The sequence below is a fragment of the Lepidochelys olivacea genome, assembly GCF_965140295.1.
Source record: "Lepidochelys olivacea isolate rLepOli2 genome assembly, chromosome: 12".
NCBI classification, from domain to species: domain Eukaryota; kingdom Metazoa; phylum Chordata; order Testudines; family Cheloniidae; genus Lepidochelys; species Lepidochelys olivacea.
Genome location: NC_140422.1, coordinates 20,417,638 through 20,424,470, shown reverse-complemented (window position 1 = coordinate 20,424,470; position 6,833 = coordinate 20,417,638).

The window sequence follows — 6,833 nt, the reverse complement described above, 5'->3', positions numbered from 1 at the left end:
GCCCCAGGGGCTGGGCCTGCTAATTATATAGCTGTTTGCTCAGCTTCTGCCTGAGGGCCTGAGTCACTGACTCTCTGCTGCCATGCCCTGACCCCGGGCCTGGGCCTGCTAGTTAAATACTGTTGCTCAGCTCCTGCCTGAGGACCTGAGCCCTTGATTCTCTACTGACTGCCGACCATGGCCAGGCGCGAATAACTGTTTGTGTTTGCCTCTACTGCTGCCGTGGCGAGAGACTCCCTCGGCCAGGCTAATTCCCCATCAACAACTGGAAGGAAGTAGTGAGGTGGTGTGGTTCCCTGCCACCCCAGAGAGGGACGAGCCCCAGCCAAACCCCTCTACAGGTGCTTTACAAGTTAAATCTTTACAAAACCTTACAAATGCTTTAGATTTTCTTAAAACTATTGCTGTAATTAAGTATTTTTTATATATGTTACTTCAGCAAATTTAACACTGAGTTAACAATGATTTTTGTCTGAAGTAGCTACTAGAGACAAAATTGTCCTTCCATTAATATTATACTTCCCAAGGGAAGCTTTCCCACTACACACTTTTGACCCAAAATTCTGATATATGTCATATTTGCAAAATGCTCTCCAGAGTAACCCAACAGGAAACAACTTCAGATTATACTTTCATGTGCTACAGATCATGTTACCTCCAGTTAGGAAGACAATATACTAAACTTCCAAGCAAGAAAATTACTAGGGAGCCAGAGACGAGAACAATGTGCCTTGAACTAACAAAGCAGACTAAACGCTGCCTCAGGTATGGCACTAGTTATTGGTTAAAACTGGACCACGTGATTCTGAAGTATAGTTAGGCAAATCTATGTTTATTAAAGCACATAAATTTGATAGAAACTACATAGAATGAAAATATTTGTCAGTTTCTTCAATTTAAAAGCTTTTTTCCAAATGGCAATGTAAAACAACGTAACAGGGTTAGAAGGTGTTAATGTAGCCACCAGATGGAGCCATCTGTGTAATAAAAGCAGTTTGAAAGGAAATCGTAGTTCATTTATTGTACTGTATACTTTCCTGTTTCTACAAGAACAACTCTTTGACTTTTGTGCTATATATTCCTCAATATCTAGTCAGCCTATTCAAAAAGTTTGATGGGAATTTTTGACATGTAGTGTTAGAGTGAATAGGTTAGTACTTAAACTAGAATATTTCTAAAATGATAGTATACTACATATGTCATCCGGTGCAGTTTGGTATACACATACTGGGTGAAATTCTGGCTCCAGAGATGTCAATGGCAAAACACCCGTTGAGTACTTCAATGTGGCCAAGATTTCACCCATGGTGCATATATATTTACAGTAGTGCTCATAGCCTAACTAGGATACATTCATCATTACTGAATATTTGTATCTTTGTTTCGCTGGTGTTTTACTCTAGAAAAAATATAGCAAGTCAATGAAATGTCCAGTCACCTGCCCCTAATAAACTATGAATATTTGTCCTTTATTGGAGTTTTAAATGAGCATTTAGTTTCCTTCCCCTGAATATTGCCAGACTCCAGTGCTCCAATCGCCTCCTTCTTTGGAAAGCTGCTTACAGTTGGAATTATTCAACTTTTAAACAATTTACATGACATTTTGTTTTTGTTCTTTTTTGTTTTGTTAAATTAAATGCCTTTTGCATCTAAGTAATAAAAATCAAGAGCATCAGTAGGCCTGTAACATTTGAATATGTTACACTGAGAGGGTTATTTTATGTGATCATATAAAGCGTGGGAGGTTAAGAAGTCCCAAGTGTAACCACAGGGAGGGAAAGAAAGACACAGAGATGGGAAGTTTTATTTCTTATTGGTTTCCTTGTTCATTCCTCTCACTTCCCACAGAGGAGTCTAATGGGAGATGGTTTACTTTAGCATCAGAGAGATGGTATTATAATAAGGCTTCAGTGACAAAGAAACAAAAACAATCAGTTAATAATCCATGCTTTGGAAACACAACCTAGTTTTTTTGTTTGTTTGTTCGTTTTTACATTAGACAACTTTTTGTATATTTTACTGTTGTAAAGAAACATTGTGATGTTTCTGGAGCCATATGTGACACAGCTGTCCAACATTCTTTTAGTTCATTGTTTGCTTGATTACATATGGTAGTGTATCAGACTATCACATCATATCACACCAAATGGATGACTGAAATAAACCTGGATGAAGGAGGCAGAGGTACCCTTGGATGAGCCTGCTTGGTCTAGGGACACACCTTGGTTGCATTTTTGTTTGTTTGTTTGTTTGTTTGAGTCTCTCAGCTAAAATTCAGGGGGAAGGGAAGGTTAAGAAAAAAAACATGAAAACCCTCTCAAGGGACCAAGATCCAACAGAATGCTCAAACTCAGGATGACCTCCTCAGGCAGGCAGGACTTAAGGTAAATGCTCCTGGACTACACAATGAGACCACTCAGTCCAGCTCCTTGTAGTCCTGTGAGCATTACCAGAGGTCTCTCGTCCCGGGTTTTGTTCTGTAGGCTTTTGAGTTCTTTGTTCTTGTTGCAGCATTGAGAAGGGTCCCTGCTGGAACCCTGTTCTGCCATCTTTCTAGAGATGTCCATACACACTGCTTTATTCTGGTGATTTTTGGTAAGGGATTTCTGCACCCTTGCTTCTCCCCAGATGGTGAGAAATTCAATGATTTCTGCACAGCTCCATGATGCTGCACATGGCATTGTATGGTAGTATAGATTGTAGAATAGTAGTAATACCCTACTCAGATGTTGAGGTATGTGAATCCAGGAGCAAATGGACCGGTCCTGGCTTCTGGCCAGCATTCGAACAGGGAAGATGACATCTGGGTAACATGACCTCAGAAGAGTGGAGAGTACTCAGGTAAACCGGCTGATCCTGATGACATGCAAAGCAGAGTGGGATAGCAGTTGGCGAACTACCACCCTAGTGCAAATGAGCATTTGGGTACATGAACATTAGTCCACACTAACTCATCCACAATTAACTTAATCCGCTTTCAGTCTGAATTGTGGAATACATATTACTTGGTCAATTAGAGTGCTTTGAAAGAGTGTGTCATGTATATGAAGGTCATTTGAGTATGTACTGGGTAAAGTTAGTGCAATTTAAACCTCCCATATAGACAAGCCCCAAGTGATTGCAGAATCGAGACCTTTAAAATACCAGAGAAATAGCATTTGATTAGGCTAGTGACCTTTTCTTTGCATAGGAGTGTAAACAGAATACGTTACTTCTGGCTTTGCATATCTCGTTTTATAGAAAAATAGTGCTACATTCAGCCGTAAAGAACTCAGATCATTACTGCTCACATTTAGTGTTACTCCACTGTTTGGGCCATTATAGCCTAGACCATCTAAAGATTAATAAGTCTACTACAGCCTTAGCTAAGTGCCAGGTAGCTCTAAGCTCATACAGTAGAGGCTCATATACTAAGCTTCAGAGGTCCCAGGTTCGATCCCAGTGTTACATGTGCACACAGCCAGCCAAGCAAGTCTATTTGCAACAGGGTGGATTTGATTTAAATCACTAGTCAGGAAGGCTTGATTTAATCATGGATTTCTACATAAAAGTGAATTCTTGTTGGTTGTTATAACCTTAATATATATTCTTCACAACTCAGAGATAGATGTAGGTTTCATTTTTAGAAGGTACACACTATACACTTTTAAAGTGATTTAATCTGAAAACTTTTCAGATTAGTTTTACAGCTATATCAGAAAATGAATGATTGGTTATTTCATTTACCAAAAGGTAATTGAAGCAGATATTTATGAAGTCACTCGGAGGTAAACTATCTTCAATTCAACAGGTTAATCATTTATATTTGGAGGATTTTATTGCCATGCTGTATTAGGAGGAGAACATCGTCAGACAGACATTTAAACTGTTTTATTTAACTAAAACAACAACGTTTTGTTTTAACAAAACAAGCATATGAATTTTTGAATGTAGTTAAACATTCAAGTTTTTTAAAATCAGGTTTGTTTTTGTTAAAATAGTTTTTAACTGAAATAGTTAAATGAATTTTTTTTTAAAAGCAACAAAAATTAAATTGACTGTGTCAGCCAGGTCAACATGAGAAACTTAAAACATTGGCTTCTGCAGCTAACTCAGTCGTCTTCACCTTTATTTTCCTGTTTGTTCATAATCTGGAAAAGAAAAACAAGCGTTTCTGCTCTTTCAGGTCCCAAATGATTTCTCAATTTGGAACAAATTAGTCCAAAGGAAGAAAATAGTCTTTCTACACCGGCAGAAGAAGCTACAGTTGTTAAAAGTGAGATTACCACTTCAACAGTCTCTGAGTCCAAGTGCTTAAGTGACTTCCACCAGTTTGCTGGTGTGACTTTCTTTGAAACATCATCAGCAAACATATATTTCTTGAATGGTTCTTATTCACAAACTGGGTCTCTTTTACAGCCTGCTGCCATTATAGATTTTCCCTTCTAGTGAGAGAATGGTATGGTAGATTTCAAATCAATGAAGGCTATACTCAGAAAGACCTCAAGACTTCTGGAATATGCTGCTCAAACAGTTCCACTTTTGTTTCTAGTGCCTGTCCCTCCCTTCTCACATTTATCTCCAGACTTCTTCTCCTTGTCCAGATGTATTTCGCTCCCAACAATAGTCTATTCATTGAACTTTCTGAAATGTTGCACTTTTAGAGAGAGGTAAGGGATTGACTCTGTGTACACAAATTTGCAGATGGACAATAGGGTTGAGGTCTGTTATAGCTCACCTCTATATATTATTTCTTTAAAAACATTTTTGCTGTTAACAAGCATGTTATCTCTGGAGATGCAAATCCAGTTTGAGAACTGCAAACCTAAACATCTCTGATGGTATCTTCTAGACTGAGCACTGAGTCCCATTGGGTAGATAAAGATTAGCCTAAATAATCTGTACAGAAGCCCCTAGAACCTCATAAGATTGGGTCCTTAATCCATGAACTATTGGAACTCATTTACAAAACTTTTTTTAAACATTACTTGAATATATTCTCATACTATAGAATTAAAATTTATAATCTTTATTGCATGATGAGAGATCTTTGAGCTATAATGTATCTTAATTAAAACTATCTTCAGATAGGTTTTTTCCTCAAAAAGCATTTTATCAAAAAAATCAGATTTAAATTAAAAAATCCGATTTGTATTTTTTTTTAATTCATTGATTTTTATCCACCCTGATTTGCAATGTTAGAAAAGATAGGATGCCCACCAACCCTGTTAAGTCTTAAATGTTCATTCCACAACAACATGAGAGCAACTGTCCAGTTTGACAGGTCCATTTCAGACGGGTTTAAGATGAAAAGCGGAGTGAAACAAGGATGCGTTCTTGCCCCTACACTCTTTGGAATCTTCTTCTGAGAACTCTGGAACTGTGCATTTAAGGACATGAAAGATGGAGTGTATCTTCACACAAGATCAGATCGGAAACTCTTCAAACTGTCGTGACTTAAGTCAAAAAGGCGCTAATCAGGGAACTTCTATTCGCTGCTGCTGCTGCCCTCATAGCCCATGATGAAGATCTACTACAAGACGGGCTCATGGACGGACTGCCTTTCAACTGCTTGTCAGGCATTTGCTCTCACCATTAACATCAAGAAAATGGTTGTATTAGGACAAGGGATTCCACAAGATCCTTCAATCACCCTAAATGCAAACCAGCTAGAAGTAGTCCAAAAGTTCAGCTATTTACGTTCTACAGTGACCACCAACCTCTCACTAGATGGAGAACTAAATGTTCGCATTGGAAAGTCTACCACCACCACCTTCAGCAGACTAACTAAAAGAGCATGGAACAACTCAAAGCTGACCATCAAGACCAAAATGCTAGTGTACCAAGCTTGCATCCTCAGCACTCTCATGTATGGCAGGGAACCATGGACAATTTATGCTCATCAGGAGAAAAGGTTAAACAGTTTCCCCCTACATTGTTTATATCGGCAAAGATAAAGTCACCAACACAGAGGTTCTTCAAAGGGCAAATTTACCAACCGTGAAAGCCCTGCTCAAGCAAAGACAACTGCACTGGCTGGGCCATCTGAGTAGTTTGGAAGACGGACGCATACCCAAGGACATGCTATACAGGGCGCTATCAGAGGGAATAAGAACAGGATATCCCAAACTTCATTATAAAGACACATGTAAGTGAGATATAAAGGAATTTGGTATTGATCCTGACCAATGGGAAATCTTGGCAGGTGATCATAACAAGTGGTGCCATCAGGATATCAAAGTCCATGACAGGAGCTGGCTCCTGCAGCTTGAAGAGAAAAGAGCCAAAGATCATGCCAATCTCAGATTGGACTATTCAGTCACCTGAGACATTGCAAACCATCTACACCACAGGCTGTAATTCCCACATCTGGATTAGTAGATTAAAGGCTGCCAACAATGTGCGCACACTATCAACACCTGCCCCCTCAGGTGCTGTAGCCTACACAGGTTTCAGAGTAACAGCCGTGTTAGTCTGTATTCGCAGACTACACAGTGATTCATACAGGCTGAAAAAAATGTATGAATGGCCTGCTCCTGGAGTGCTTCGGGGGTGGGGGGATTTAGTCTCTGAAGGCTGAGCAATCCCGGGGGGGGGGTGGTTCCTCCCTGGGGCTGGGCACCTGTCTGAGCCCAAGCTTTGCAAATCCCTGCATTCCCCGGGGCGCTGGGGCAATACACACAGTAATGCTCAGGATGACAGCCTGAGGGTCCTGCCGCTGGGGCCTCTGTGCCAGGACGCAGGGGGCGAGGAAGGGGGGCTGAGAGCCATTGAACCAAACTGTTAAACCCTTTGTATAATGGCAACTACTTCAAGCCAGGCGATGCCGTAGCACCCCTCCTTCCAGCATCTTC